The sequence below is a fragment of the Heterodontus francisci genome, unplaced genomic scaffold (genome assembly GCF_036365525.1).
Source record: "Heterodontus francisci isolate sHetFra1 unplaced genomic scaffold, sHetFra1.hap1 HAP1_SCAFFOLD_64, whole genome shotgun sequence".
Taxonomy (NCBI): Eukaryota; Metazoa; Chordata; class Chondrichthyes; order Heterodontiformes; family Heterodontidae; genus Heterodontus; species Heterodontus francisci.
Genome location: NW_027140221.1, coordinates 2,747,173 through 2,760,917, shown reverse-complemented (window position 1 = coordinate 2,760,917; position 13,745 = coordinate 2,747,173).

Here is a 13,745-nt window from a genome sequence, read left to right as displayed (position 1 = left end):
GTCAGTGTGTGCCTTTGTTACTTGGTGTCATTGTGTGTCTTTGTTACTGGGTGTCAGTGTATGTCTTATTTACTTGGTATCAGTGCATGTCTTTGTTACTTGGTGTCAGTGTACGTCTTTGTTACTTGGTGTAAGTGTATGTCTTTGTTACTTGGTGTCAGTGTATGTCTTTGTTACTTGGTGTAAGTGTGTGTCTGTGTTACATGGTGCAACTGTGTGTCTGTGTTACTGGGTATCAGTGTATGTCTTTGTTAATTGGTGTCTGTGTATGTCTGTGATACTTGGCGTAAGTGTGTGTCTTTGTGGCTGGGTATCAGTGTATCTCTTTGTTACTTGGTGTAAGTGTGTGTCTGTGTTACTGGGTATCAGTGTCTGTCTTTGTTACTTGGCGTCTGTGTATGTCTTTGTATACTTGGTGTCATTGTGTGTCTTTGTTACTTGGTGTCAGTGTGTTTCTTTGTTACTGGGTGTCAGTGTTTGTCTTTGTTACTGGGTGTCAGTGTGTGTCTTTGTGACTTGGTGTTAGTGTGTGTCTGTGTTACTGGGTATCAGTGTATGTCTTTGTTACTGGGTACCAGTGTCTGTCTTTGTTCCTTGGTGTAAGTGTGTGTCTGTGTTACTGGGTATCAGTGTATGTCTTTGTTACTTGGTGTCAGTGTATGTCTGTGTACTTGCTGTAAGTGTGTGTCTTTGTTACTTGGTGTCAGTGTATGTCTGAGTTACTTGGTGTCAGTGTATGTCTTTGTTACTTGTTGTCAGTGAATGTCTTTGTTACTTGGTGTAAGTGTACGTCTTTGTTACTTGGTGTCAGTGTATGTCTTTGTTACTTGCTGTCATTGTCTGTCTTTGTTACTTGGTGTAAGTGTGTGTCTGTGTTGCTGGGTATCAGTGTATGACTTTGTTACTTGGTGTCAGTGTATGTCTGTGTTACTTGGAGTAAGTGTGTGTCTGTGTTACTGGGTATCAGTGTATGTCTTTGTTACTTGGTGGCAGTGTATGTCTTTGTTACTTGGTGTAAGTGCATGTCTTTGTTACTTGGTGTCAGTGTATGTCTGTGTTACTTGGTGTAAGTGTATGTCTTTGTTGCCTGGTGTCAGTGTATGTCTGTGTACTTGGTGTAAGTGTGTGTCTTTGTTACTTGGTGTCAGTGTATGTCTGTGTTACTTGGTGTAAGTGTATGTCTTTGTTACTTGGTGTCAGTGCATGTCTTTGTTACTTGGTGTAAGTGTGCGTCTTTGTTACTTGGTGTCAGTGTATGTCTTTGTTACTTGCTGTCATTGTCTGTCTTTGTTACTTGGTGTAAGTGTGTGTCTGTGTTACTGGGTATCAGTGTATGACTTTGTTACTTGGTGTCAGTGTATGTCTGTGTTACTTGGAGTAAGTGTGTGTCTGTGTTACTGGGTATCAGTGTATGTCTTTGTTACTTGGTGTCAGTGTACGTCTTTGTTACTTGGTGTAAGTGTATGTCTTTGTTACTTGGTGTCAGTGTATGTCTTTGTTACTTGTTGTCAGTGTATGTCTTTGTTACATGGTGCAACTGTGTGTCTGTGTTACTGGGTATCAGTGTATGTCTTTGTTAATTGGTGTCTGTGTATGTCTGTGATACTTGGCATAAGTGTGTGTCTTTGTGGCTGAGTATCAGTGTATGTCTTTGTTACTTGGTGTAAGTGTGTGTCTGTGTTACTGGGTATCAGTGTATGTCTTTGTTACTTGGCGTCTGTGTATGTCTTTGTATACTTGGTGTCAGTGTGTGTCTTTGTTACTTGGTGTCAGTGTGTTTCTTTGTTACTGGGTGTCAGTGTTTGTCTTTGTTACTGGGTGTCAGTGTGTGTCTTTGTAACTTGGTGTTAGTGTGTGTCTGTGTTACTGGGTATCAGTGTATGTCTTTGTTACTGGGTACCAGTGTCTGTCTTTGTTCCTTGGTGTAAGTGTGTGTCTGAGTTACTGGGTATCAGTGTATGTCTTTGTTACTTGGTGTCAGTGTATGTCTGTGTACTTGCTGTAAGTGTGTGTCTTTGTTACTTGGTGTCAGTGTATGTCTGTGTTACTTGGTGTAAGTGTATGTCTTTGTTACTTGTTGTCAGTGAATGTCTTTGTTACTTGGTGTAAGTGTACGTCTTTGTTACTTGGTGTCAGTGTATGTCTTTGTTACTTGCTGTCATTGTCTGTCTTTGTTACTTGGTGTAAGTGTGTGTCTGTGTTGCTGGGTATCAGTGTATGACTTTGTTACTTGGTGTCAGTGCATGTCTGTGTTACTTGGAGTAAGTGTGTGTCTGTGTTACTGGGTATCAGTGTATGTCTTTGTTACTTGGTGGCAGTGGATGTCTTTGTTACTTGGTGTAAGTGCATGTCTTTGTTACTTGGTGTCAGTGTATGTCTCTGTTACTTGGTGTAAGTGTATGTCTTTGTTGCCTGGTGTCAGTGTATGTCTTTGTTGCTTGGTGTCAGTGTATGTCTTTGCTACTTGGTGTCAGTGTATGTCTTTGATACATGGTGTAAGTGTATGTCTGTGTTCCTGGGTATCAGTGTCTGTCTTTGTTAATTGGTGTCTGTGGATGTCTGTGATACTTGGTGTAAGTGTGGCTCTGTGTGGCTGGGTATCAGTGCATGTATTTGTTACTTGGTGTAAGTGTGTGTCTGTGTTACTGGGTATCAGTGTATGTCTTTGTTGCTTGGTGTCTGTGTATGTCTTTGTATACTTGGTGTCAGTGTGTGTCTTTGTTAATTGGTGTCAGTGTATGTCTTTGTTACTGGGTGTCAGTGTTTGTCTTTGTTACTGGGTGTCAGTGTGTGTCTTTGTGACTTGGTGTTAGTGTGTGTCTGTGTTAGTGGGTATCAGTGTATGTCTTTGTTACTGGGTACCAGTGTCTGTCTTTGTTCCTTGGTGTAAGTGTGTGTCTGTGTTACTGGGTATCAGTGTATGTCTTTGTTACTTGGTGTCAGTGTATGTCTGTGTACTTGCTGTAAGTGTGTGTCTTTGTTACTTGGTGTCAGTGTATGTCTGTGTTACTTGGTGTAAGTGTATGTCTTTGCTACTTGGTGTCAGTGTATGTCTTTGATACATGGTGTAAGTGTATGTCTGTGTTACTGGGTATCAGTGTCTGTCTTTGTTTCTTGGTGTAAGTGTGTGTCTGTGTTACTGGGTATCTGTGTATGTCTTTGTTACTTGGTGTCAGTGTATGTCTTTTTTACTTGGTGTAAGTGTATGGCTTTGTTACTTGTTGTCAGTGTATGTCTTTGTTACTTGGTGTAAGGGTGTGTCTGTGTTACTGGGTATCAGTGTATGTCTTTGTTACTTGGTGTCTGTGTGTGTCTGTGTTACTTGGTGTAAGTGTATGTCTGTGTAACTGGGTGTCAGCATATGTCTTTGTGACTTGGTGTAAGTGTGTGTCTGTGTTACTGGGTATCAGTGTATGTCTTTGTTACTTGATGTCAGTGTATGTCTGTGTTACTTGGTGTAAGTGTATGAATTTGTTACTTGGTGTCAGTGTATGTCTTTGTTACTTGCTGTCAGTTTATGTCTCTGTTACATGGTGCAAGTGTGTGTCTGTGTTACTGGGTATGAGAGTATGTCTTTGATAATTGGTGTCTGTGTATGTCTGCGATACTTGGTGTAATTGTGTGTCTGTGTGGCTGGGTATCAGTGTATGTCTTTGTTACTTGGTGTAAGTGTGTGTCTGTGTTACTGGGTATCAGTGTATGTCTTTGTTACTTGGTGTCTGTGTATGTCTTTGTATACTTGGTGTCAGTGTGTGTCTTTGTTACTTGGTGTCAGTGTGTTTCTTTGTTACTGGGTGTCAGTATGTGTCTTTGTTACTGGGTGTCAGTGCGTGTCTTTGTGACTTGGTGTTAGTGTGTGTCTGTGTTACTGGGTATCAGTGTATGTCTTTGTTACTGGGTACCAGTGTCTGTCTTTGTTATTTGGTGTAAGTGTGTGTCTGTGTTTCTGGGTATCAGTCTATGTCTTTGTTACGTGGTGTCAGTGTATGTCTGTGTACTTGGTGTAAGTGTGTGTCTTTGTTACTTGGTGTCAGTGTATGTCTGTGTTACTTGGTGTAAGTGTATGTCTTTGTTACTTGGTGTCAGTGCATGTCTTTGTTACTTGGTGTAAGTGTGCGTCTTTGTTACTTGGTGTCAGTGTATGTCTTTGTTACTTGCTGTCATTGTCTGTCTTTGTTACTTGGTGTAAGTGTGTGTCTGTGTTACTGGGTGTCAGTGTATGACTTTGTTACTTGGTGTCAGTGTATGTCTGTGTTACTTGGAGTAAGTGTGTGTCTGTGTTACTGGGTATTAGTGTATGTCTTTGTTACTTGGTGTCAGTGTACGTCTTTGTTACTTGGTGTAAGTGTATGTCTTTGTTACTTGGTGTCAGTGTATGTCTTTGTTACTTGTTGTCAGTGTATGTCTTTGTTACATGGTGCAACTGTGTGTCTGTGTTACTGGGTATCAGTGTATGTCTTTGTTAATTGGTGTCTGTGTATGTCTGTGATACTTGGCGTAAGTGTGTGTCTTTGTGGCTGGGTATCAGTGTATGTCTTTGTTACTTGGTGTAAGTGTGTGTCTGTGTTACAGGGTATCAGTGTATGCCTTTGTTACTTGGCGTCTGTGTATGTCTTTGTATACTTGGTGTCAGTGTGTGTCTTTGTTACTTGGTGTCAGTGTGTTTCTTTGTTACTGGGTGTCAGTGTTTGTCTTTGTTACTGGGTGTCAGTGTGTGTCTTTGTGACTTGGTGTTAGTGTGTGTCTGTGTTACTGGGTATCAGTGTATGTCTTTGTTACTGGGTACCAGTGTCTGTCTTTGTTCCTTGGTGTAAGTGTGTGTCTGTGCTACTGGGTATCAGTGTATGTCTTTGTTACTTGGTGTCAGTGTATGTCTGTGTACTTGCTGTAAGTGTGTGTCTTTGTTACTTGGTGTCAGTGTATGTCTGTGTTACTTGGTGTAAGTGTATGTCTTTGTTACTTGTTGTCAGTGAATGTCTTTGTTACTTGGTGTAAGTGTACGTCTTTGTTACTTGGTGTCAGTGTATGTCTTTGTTACTTGCTGTCATTGCCTGTCTTTGTTACTTGGTGTAAGTGTGTGTCTGTGTTACTTGGAGTAAGTGTGTGTCTGTGTTACTGGGTATCAGTGTATGTCTTTGTTACTTGGTGGCAGTGGATGTCTTTGTTACTTGGTGTAAGTGCATGTCTTTGTTACTTGGTGTCAGTGTATGTCTGTGTTACTTGGTGTAAGTGTATGTCTTTGTTGCCTGGTGTCAGTGTATGTCTTTGTTGCTTGGTGTCAGTGTATGTCTTTGCTACTTGGTGTCAGTGTATGTCTTTGATACATGATGTAAGTGTATGTCTGTGTTCCTGGGTATCAGTGTCTGTCTTTGTTAATTGGTGTCTGTGGATGTCTGTGATACTTGGTGTAAGTGTGTCTCTGTGTGGCTGGGTATCAGTGCATGTCTTTGTTACTTGGTGTAAGTGTGTGTCTGTGTTACTGGGTATCAGTGTATGTCTTTGTTACTTGGTGTCAGTGTATGTCTGTGTACTTGGTGTAAGTGTGTGTCTTTGTTAGTTGGTGTCCGTGTATGTCTGTGTTACTTGGTGTAAGTGTATGTCTTTGTTACTTGGTGTCAGTGCATGTCTTTGTTACTTGGTGTAAGTGTACGTCTTTGTTACTAGGTGTCAGTGTATGTCTTTGTTACTTGCTGTCAGTGTATGTCTTTGTTACTTGGTGTAAGTGTATGTCTTTGTTGCCTTGTGTCAGTGTATGTCTTTGTTACTTGGTGTCAGTGTATGTCTGTGTTACTTGGTGTAAGTGTATGTCTTTGTTGCCTGGTGTCAGTGTATTTCTTTGTTACTGGGTGTCAGTGTTTGTCTTTGTTACTTGGTGTCAGTGTGTGTCTTTGTGACTTGGTGTTAGTGTGTGTCTGTGTTACTGGGTATCAGTGTACGTCTTTGTTACTGGGTACCAGTGTCTGTCTTTGTTCCTTGGTGTAAGTGTGTGTCTGTGTTACTGGGTATCAGTGTATGTCTTTGTTACTTGGTGTCAGTGTATGTCTGTGTACTTGGTGTAATTGTGTGTCTTTGTTACTTGGTGTCCGTGTATGTCTGTGTTACTTGGTGTAAGTGTACGTCTTTGTTACTTGGTGTCAGTGTATGTCTTTGTTACTTGCTGTCAGTGTATGTCTTTGTTACTTGGTGTAAGTGTATGTCTTTGTGACTTGGTGTCAGTGTATGTCTGTGTTACTTGGTGGAAGTGTATGTCTTTGTTACTTGGTGTCAGTGTATGTCTGTGTTACTTGGTGTAAGTGTATGTCTTTGTTGCCTGGTGTCAGTGTATTTCTTTGTTACTGGGTGTCAGTGTTTGTCTTTGTTACTGGGTGTCAGTGTGTGTCTTTGTGACTTGGTGTTAGTGTGTGTCTGTGTTACTGGGTATCAGTGTACGTCTTTGTTACTGGGTACCAGTGTCTGTCTTTGTTCCTTGGTGTAAGTGTGTGTCTGTGTTACTGGGTATCAGTGTATGTCTTTGTTACTTGGTGTCAGTGTATGTCTGTGTACTTGCTGTAAGTGTGTGTCTTTGTTACTTGGTGTCAGTGTATGTCTGTGTTACTTGGTGTAAGTGTATGTCTTTGTTACTTGTTGTCAGTGAATGTCTTTGTTACTTGGTGTACGTGTACGTCTTTGTTACTTGGTGTCAGTGTATGTCTTTGTTACTTGCTGTCATTGTCTGTCTTTGTTACTTGGTGTAAGTGTGTGTCTGTGTTGCTGGGTATCAGTGTATGACTTTGTTACTTGGTGTCATTGTACGTCTGTGTTACTTGGAGTAAGTGTGTGTCTGTGTTACCGGGTATCAGTGTATGCCTTTGTTACTTGGTGGCAGTGTTGTCTTTGTGACTTGGTGTAAGTGCATTTCTTTGTTACGTGGTGTCAGTGTATGTCTGTGTTACTTGGTGTAAGTGTATGTCTTTGTTGCCTGGTGTCAGTGTATGTCTTTGTTGCTTGGTGTCAGTGTATGTCTTTGCTACTTGGTGTCAGTGTATGTCTTTGATACATGGTGTAAGTGTATGTCTGTGTTCCTGGGTATCAGTGTCTGTCTTTGTTAATTGGTGTCTGTGGATGTCTGTGATACTTGGTGTAAGTGTGTCTCTGTGTGGCTGGGTATCAGTGCATGTCTTTGTTACTTGGTGTAAGTGTGTGTCTGTGTTACTGGGTATCAGTGTATGTCTTTGTTGCTTGGTGTCTGTGTATGTCTTTGTATACTTGGTGTCAGTGTGTGTCTTTGTTAATTGGTGTCAGTGTATGTCTTTGTTACTGGGTGTCAGTGTTTGTCTTTGTTACTGGGTGTCAGTGTGTGTCTTTGTGACTTGGTGTTAGTGTGTGTCTGTGTTAGTGGGTATCAGTGTATGTCTTTGTTACTGGGTACCAGTGTCTGTCTTTGTTCCTTGGTGTAAGTGTGTGTCTGTGTTACTGGGTATCAGTGTATGTCTTTGTTACTTGGTGTCAGTGTATTTCTGTGTACTTGGTGTAAGTGTGTGTCTTTGTTACTTGGTGTCCGTGTATGTCTGTGTTACTTGGTGTAAGTGTATGTCTTTGTTACTTGGTGTCAGTGCATGTCTTTGTTACTTGGTGTAAGTGTACGTCTTTGTTACTTGGTGTCAGTGTATGTCTTTGTTACTTGCTGTCAGTGTATGTCTTTGTTACTTGGTGTAAGTGTATGTCTTTGTTACTTGGTGTCAGTGTATGTCTGTGTTACTTGGTGTAAGTGTATGTCTTTGTTGCCTGGTGTCAGTGTATGTCTTTGTTACTTGGTGTAAGTGTATGTCTTTGTTACTTGGTGTCAGTGTATGTCTGTGTTACTTGGTGTAAGTGTATGTCTTTGTTGCCTGGTGTCAGTGTATTTCTTTGTTGCTTGGTGTCAGTGTATGTCTTTGCTACTTGGTGTCAGTGTATATCTTTGATACATGGTGTAAGTGTATGTCTGTGTTACTGGGTATCAGTGTCTGTCTTTGTTTCTTGGTGTCAGTGTGTGTCTGTGTTACTGGGTATCTGTGTATGTCTTTGTTACTTGGTGTCAGTGTATGTCTTTGTTACTTGGTGTAAGGGTGTGTCTGTGTTACTGGGTATCAGTGTATGTCTTTGTTACTTGGTGTCTGTGTGTGTCTGTTTTACTTGGTGTAAGTGTATGTCTGTGTTACTGGGTATCAGTGTATGTCTTTGTTACTTGGTGTCAGTGTATGTCTGTGTTACTTGATGTTAGTGTATGACTTTGTTACTTGGTGTCAGTGTATGTCTTTGTTAATTGTTGTCAGTGTATGTCTCTGTTACATGGTGCAAGTGTGTGTCTGTGTTACTGGGTATCAGAGTATGTCTTTGTTAATTGGTGTCTGTGTATGTCTGTGATACTTGGTGTAAGTGTGTGTCTGTGTGGCTGGGTATCAGTGTATGTCTTTGTTACTTGGTGTAAGTGTATGTCTTTGTATACTTGGTGTCAGTGTGTGTCTTTGTTACTTGGTGTCAGTGTGTCTCTTTGTTACTGGGTGTCAGTATTTGTCTTTGTTACTGGGTGTCAGTGCGTGTCTTTGTGACTTGGTGTTAGTGTGTGTCTGTGTTACTGGGTATCAGTGTATGTCTTTGTTACTTGGTGTCAGTGTATGTCTGTGTACTTGGTGTAAGTGTGTGTCTTTGTTACTTGGTGTCAGTGTATGTCTGTGTTACTTGGTGTAAGTGTATGTCTGTGTTACTTGGTGTCAGTGCATGTCTTTGTTACTTGGTGTAAGTGTGCGTCTTTGTTACTTGGTGTCAGTGTGTGTCTTTGTTACTTGCTGTCATTGTCTGTCTTTGTTACTTGGTGTAAGTGTGTGTCTGTGTTACTGGGTATCAGTGTATGACTTTGTTACTTGGTGTCAGTGTATGTCTGTGTTACTTGGAGTAAGTGTGTGTCTGTGTTACTGGGTATCAGTGTATGTCTTTGTTACTTGGTGTCAGTGTACGTCTTTGTTACTTGGTGTAAGTGTATGTCTTTGTTACTTGTTGTCAGTGTATGTCTTTGTTACATGGTGCAAGTGTGTGTCTGTGTTACTGGGTATCAGTGTATGTCTTTGTTAATTGGTGTCTGTGTATGTCTGTGATACTTGGCGTAAGTGTGTGTCTGTGTGGCTGGGTATCAGTGTATGTCTTTGTTACTTGGTGTAAGTGTGTGTCTGTGTGGCTGGGTATCAGTGTATGTCTTTGTTCCTTCGTGTAAGTGTGTGTCTGTGTTACTGGGTATCAGTGTATGTCTTTGTTACTTGGTGTGAGTGTATGTCTGTGTACTTGCTGTAAGTGTGTGTCTTTGTTACTTGGTGTCAGTGTATGTCTGTGTTACTTGGTGTAAGTGTATGTCTTTTTTACTTGGTGTCAGTGAATGTCTTTGTTACTTGGTGTAAGTGTACGTCTTTGTTACTTGGTGTCAGTGTATGTCTTTGTTACTTTCTGTCATTGTCTGTCTTTGTTACTTGGTGTAAGTGTGTGTCTGTGTTACTGGGTATCAGTGTATGACTTTGTTACTTGGTGTCAGTGTATGTCTGTGTTACTTGGAGTAAGTGTGTGTCTGTGTTACTGGGTATCAGTGTATGTCTTTGTTACTTGGTGACAGTGTATGTCTTTGTTACTTGGTGTAAGTGCATGTCTTTGTTACTTGGTGTAAGTGTACGTCTTTGTTACTTGGTGCCAGTGTATGTCTTTGTTACTTTCTGTCATTGTCTGTCTTTGTTACTTGGTGTAAGTGTGTGTCTGTGTTACTGGGTATCAGTGTATGACTTTGTTACTTGGTGTCAGTGTATGTCTGTGTTACTTGGAGTAAGTGTGTGTCTGTGTTAATGGGTATCAGTGTATGTCTTTGTTACTTGGTGACAGTGTATGTCTTTGTTACTTGGTGTAAGTGCATGTCTTTGTTACTTGGTGACAGTGTATGTCTTTGTTCCTTGGTGTAAGTGTATGTCTTTGTTGCCTGATGTCAGTGTATGTCTTTGTTGCTTGGTGTCAGTGTATGTCTTTGCTACTTGGTGTCAGTGTATGTCTTTGATACATGGTGTAAGTGTATGTCTGTGTTCCTGGGTATCAGTGTCTGTCTTAGTTTCTTGGTGTAAGTGTATGTCTGTGTTACTTGTTGTCAGTGTATGTCTTTGTTACTTGGTGTAAGGGTGTGTCTGTGTTACTTGGTATCAGTGTATGTCTTTGTTACCTGGTGTCTGTGTGTGTCTGTGTTACTTGGTGTAAGTGTGTGTCTGTGTAACTGGGTATCAGTACATGTCTTTGTTACTTGGTGTAAGTGTGTGTCTGTGTTACTGGGTATCAGTGTATGTCTTTGTTACTTGGTGTCAGTGTATGTCTTTTTCACTTGGTGTAAGTGTATGTCTTTGTTACTTGGTGTCAGTGTATGTCTTTGTTACTTGGTGTAAGTGTGTGTCTGTGTTACTGGGTATCAGTGTATGTCTTTGTTAATTGGTGTCAGTGTATGTATTTGTTACTTGGTGTAAGTGTGTGTCTTTGCTACTGGGTATCAGTGTATGTCTTTGTTACTTGGTGTCAGTGTGTCTTTGTTACTGGGTGTCAGTGCATGTCTTTGTTACTGGGTGTCAGTATTTGTCTTTGTTACTTGGTGAAAGTGGATGTCTTTGTTACTTGGTGTCAGTGTCTGTCTTTGTTACTGTGTGTCAGTGCATGTTTTTGTTACTGGGTATCAGTGTCTGTCTTTGTTACTTGGTGTAAGAGTGTGTCTTTGTTGCTGGGTATCAGTGTATGTCTTTGTTACTTGGTGTCAGTGCAGGTCTGTGTTACTTGGTGTAAGTGTGTGTCTTTCTTACTTGGTGTACGTGCATGTCTTTGTTACTTGCTGTCAGTGTATGTCTGTGTTACTTGGTGTAAGTGTGTGTCTTTGTTAGTTGGTGTAAGTGTATATCTTTGTTACTTGGTGTCAGTGTATGTCTGTGTTATTTGGTGTAAGTGTATGTATTTGTTACTTGGTGTCGGTGCAGTCTTTTTTACTTGGTGTAAGTGTTTGTCTGTGTTACTGGGTATCAGTGTATGCCTTTGTTAGTTGGTGTCTGTGTATGTCTGTGATACTTGGTGTAAGTGTGTGACTGTGTTCCCGGGTATCAGTGTATGTCTTTGTTCCTTCGTGTAAGTGTGTGTCTGTGTTACTGGGTATCAGTGTATGTCTTTGTTACTTGGTGTTAGTGTATGTCTTTGTTACTTGGTGTCAGTGTATGTCTTTGATACTTGGTGTCAGTGTATGTCGGTGTTACTTGGTGTAAGTTTGTGTCTTTGTTACTTGGTGTCAGTGTATGTATGTGTTACTTGGTGTCAGTGTATGTCTTTGTTACTTGGTGTAAGAGTGTGTCTTTGTTGCTTGGTGTAAGTGTATGTCTTTGTTACTTGGTGTCAGTGTATGTCTGTGTTACTTGGTGTAAGTGTGTGTCTTTGTCAGTTGGTGTAAGTGTATGTCTTTGTTACATGGTGTCAGTTTATGTCTGTGTTACTTGGTGTAAGTGTATGTCTTTGTTACTTTGTGTCAGTGTATGTCTTTGTTACAAGGTGTAAGTGTGTGTCTGTGTTCCTGGGTATCAGTGTATGTTTTTGTTACTTGGTGTAACTGTGTGTCTGTGTTACAGGGTATCAGTGTATGTCTTTGTTACTTGGTGACAGTGTATGTCTTTGTTACTTGGTGTAAGTGCATGTCTTTGTTACTTGGTGACAGTGTATGTCTTTGTTACTTGGTGTAAGTGTATGTCTTTGTTGCCTGATGTCAGTGTATGTCTTTGTTGCTTGGTGTCAGTGTATGTCTTTGCTACTTGGTGTCAGTGTATGTCTTTGATACATGGTGTAAGTGTATGTCTGTGTTCCTGGGTATCAGTGTCTGTCTTTGTTTCTTGGTGTAAGTGTATGTCTGTGTTACTTGTTGTCAGTGTATGTCTTTGTTACTTGGTGTAAGGGTGTGTCTGTGTTACTTGGTATCAGTGTATGTCTTTGTTACCTGGTGTCTGTGTGTGTCTGTGTTACTTGGTGTAAGTGTGTGTCTGTGTAACTGGGTATCAGTACATGTCTTTGTTACTTGGTGTAAGTGTGTGTCTGTGTTACTGGGTATCAGTGTATGTCTTTGTTACTTGGTGTCAGTGTATGTCTTTTTCACTTGGTGTAAGTGTATGTCTTTGTTACTTGGTGTCAGTGCATGTCTTTGTTACTTGGTGTAAGTGTGTGTCTGTGTTACTGGGTATCAGTGTATGTCTTTGTTATTTGGTGTCAGTGTATGTATTTGTTACTTGGTGTAAGTGTGTGTCTTTGCTACTGGGTATCAGTGTATGTCTTTGTTACTTGGTGTCAGTGTGTCTTTGTTACTGGGTGTCAGTGCATGTCTTTGTTACTGGGTGTCAGTGTTTGTCTTTGTTACTTTGTGAATGTGGATGTCTTTGTTACTTGGTGTCAGTGTCTGTCTTTGTTACTGTGTGTCACTGCATGTCTTTGTTACTGGGTGTCAGTGTCTGTCTTTGTTACTTGGTGTAAGAGTGTGTCTTTGTTGCTGGGTATCAGTGTATGTCTTTGTTACTTGGTGTCAGTGCAGGTCTGTGTTACTTGGTGTAAGTGTGTGTCTTTCTTACTTGGTGTACGTGCATGTCTTTGTTACTTGCTGTCAGTGTATGTCTGTGTTACTTGGTGTAAGTGTGTGTCTTTGTTAGTTGGTGTAAGTGTATATCTTTGTTACTTGGTGTCAGTGTATGTCTGTGTTATTTGGTGTAAGTGTATGTATTTGTTACTTGGTGTCGGTGTAGTCTTTTTTACTTGGTGTAAGTGTTTGTCTGTGTTACTGGGTATCAGTGTATGTCTTTGTTAGTTGGTGTCTGTGTATGTCTGTGATACTTGGTGTAAGTGTGTGACTGTGTTCCCGGGTATCAGTGTATGTCTTTGTTCCTTCGTGTAAGTGTGTGTCTGTGTTACTGGGTATCAGTGTGTGTCTTTGTTACTTGTTGTAAGTGTATGTCTTTGTTACTTGGTGTCAGTATATGTATTTGTTACTTGGTGTAAGTGTGTGTCTTTGTTACTGGGTATCAGTGTATGTCTTTGTTAATTTGTGTCAGTGGATGTCTTTGTTACTTGGTGTCAGTGTGTTTCTTTGTGACTTGGTGTAAGTGTGTGTCTCTGTTACTGGGGATCAGTGTCTGTCTTTGTTACTTGGTGTAAGTGTGTGTCTGTGTTACTGGGTATCAGTGTATGTCTTTGTTACTTGGTGTAAGTGTATGTCTTTGTTACTTGGTGTCAGTGTATGTCTTTGATACTTGGTGTCAGTGTATGTCGGTGTTACTTGGTGTAAGTTTGTGTCTTTGTTACTTGGTGTCAGTGTATGTATTTGTTACTTGGTGTCAGTGTATGTCTTTGTTACTTGGTGTAAGAGTGTGTCTTTGTTGCTTGGTGTAAGTGTATGTCTTTGTTACTTGGTGTCAGTGTATGTCTGTGTTACTTGGTGTAAGTGTGTGTCTTTGTCAGTTGGTGTAAGTGTATGTCTTTGTTACTTGGTGTCAGTTTATGTCTGTGTTACTTGGTGTAAGTGTATGTCTTTGTTACTTTGTGTCAGTGTATGTCTTTGTTACAAGGTGTAAGTGTGTGTCTGTGTTACTGGGTATCAGTGTCTGTCTTCGTTACTTGGTGTCTGTGTATGTCTTTGTTACTTGGTGTCAGTGTGTGTCTTTGTTACTTGGTGTCAGTGTGTGTCTTTGTTACTGGGTGTC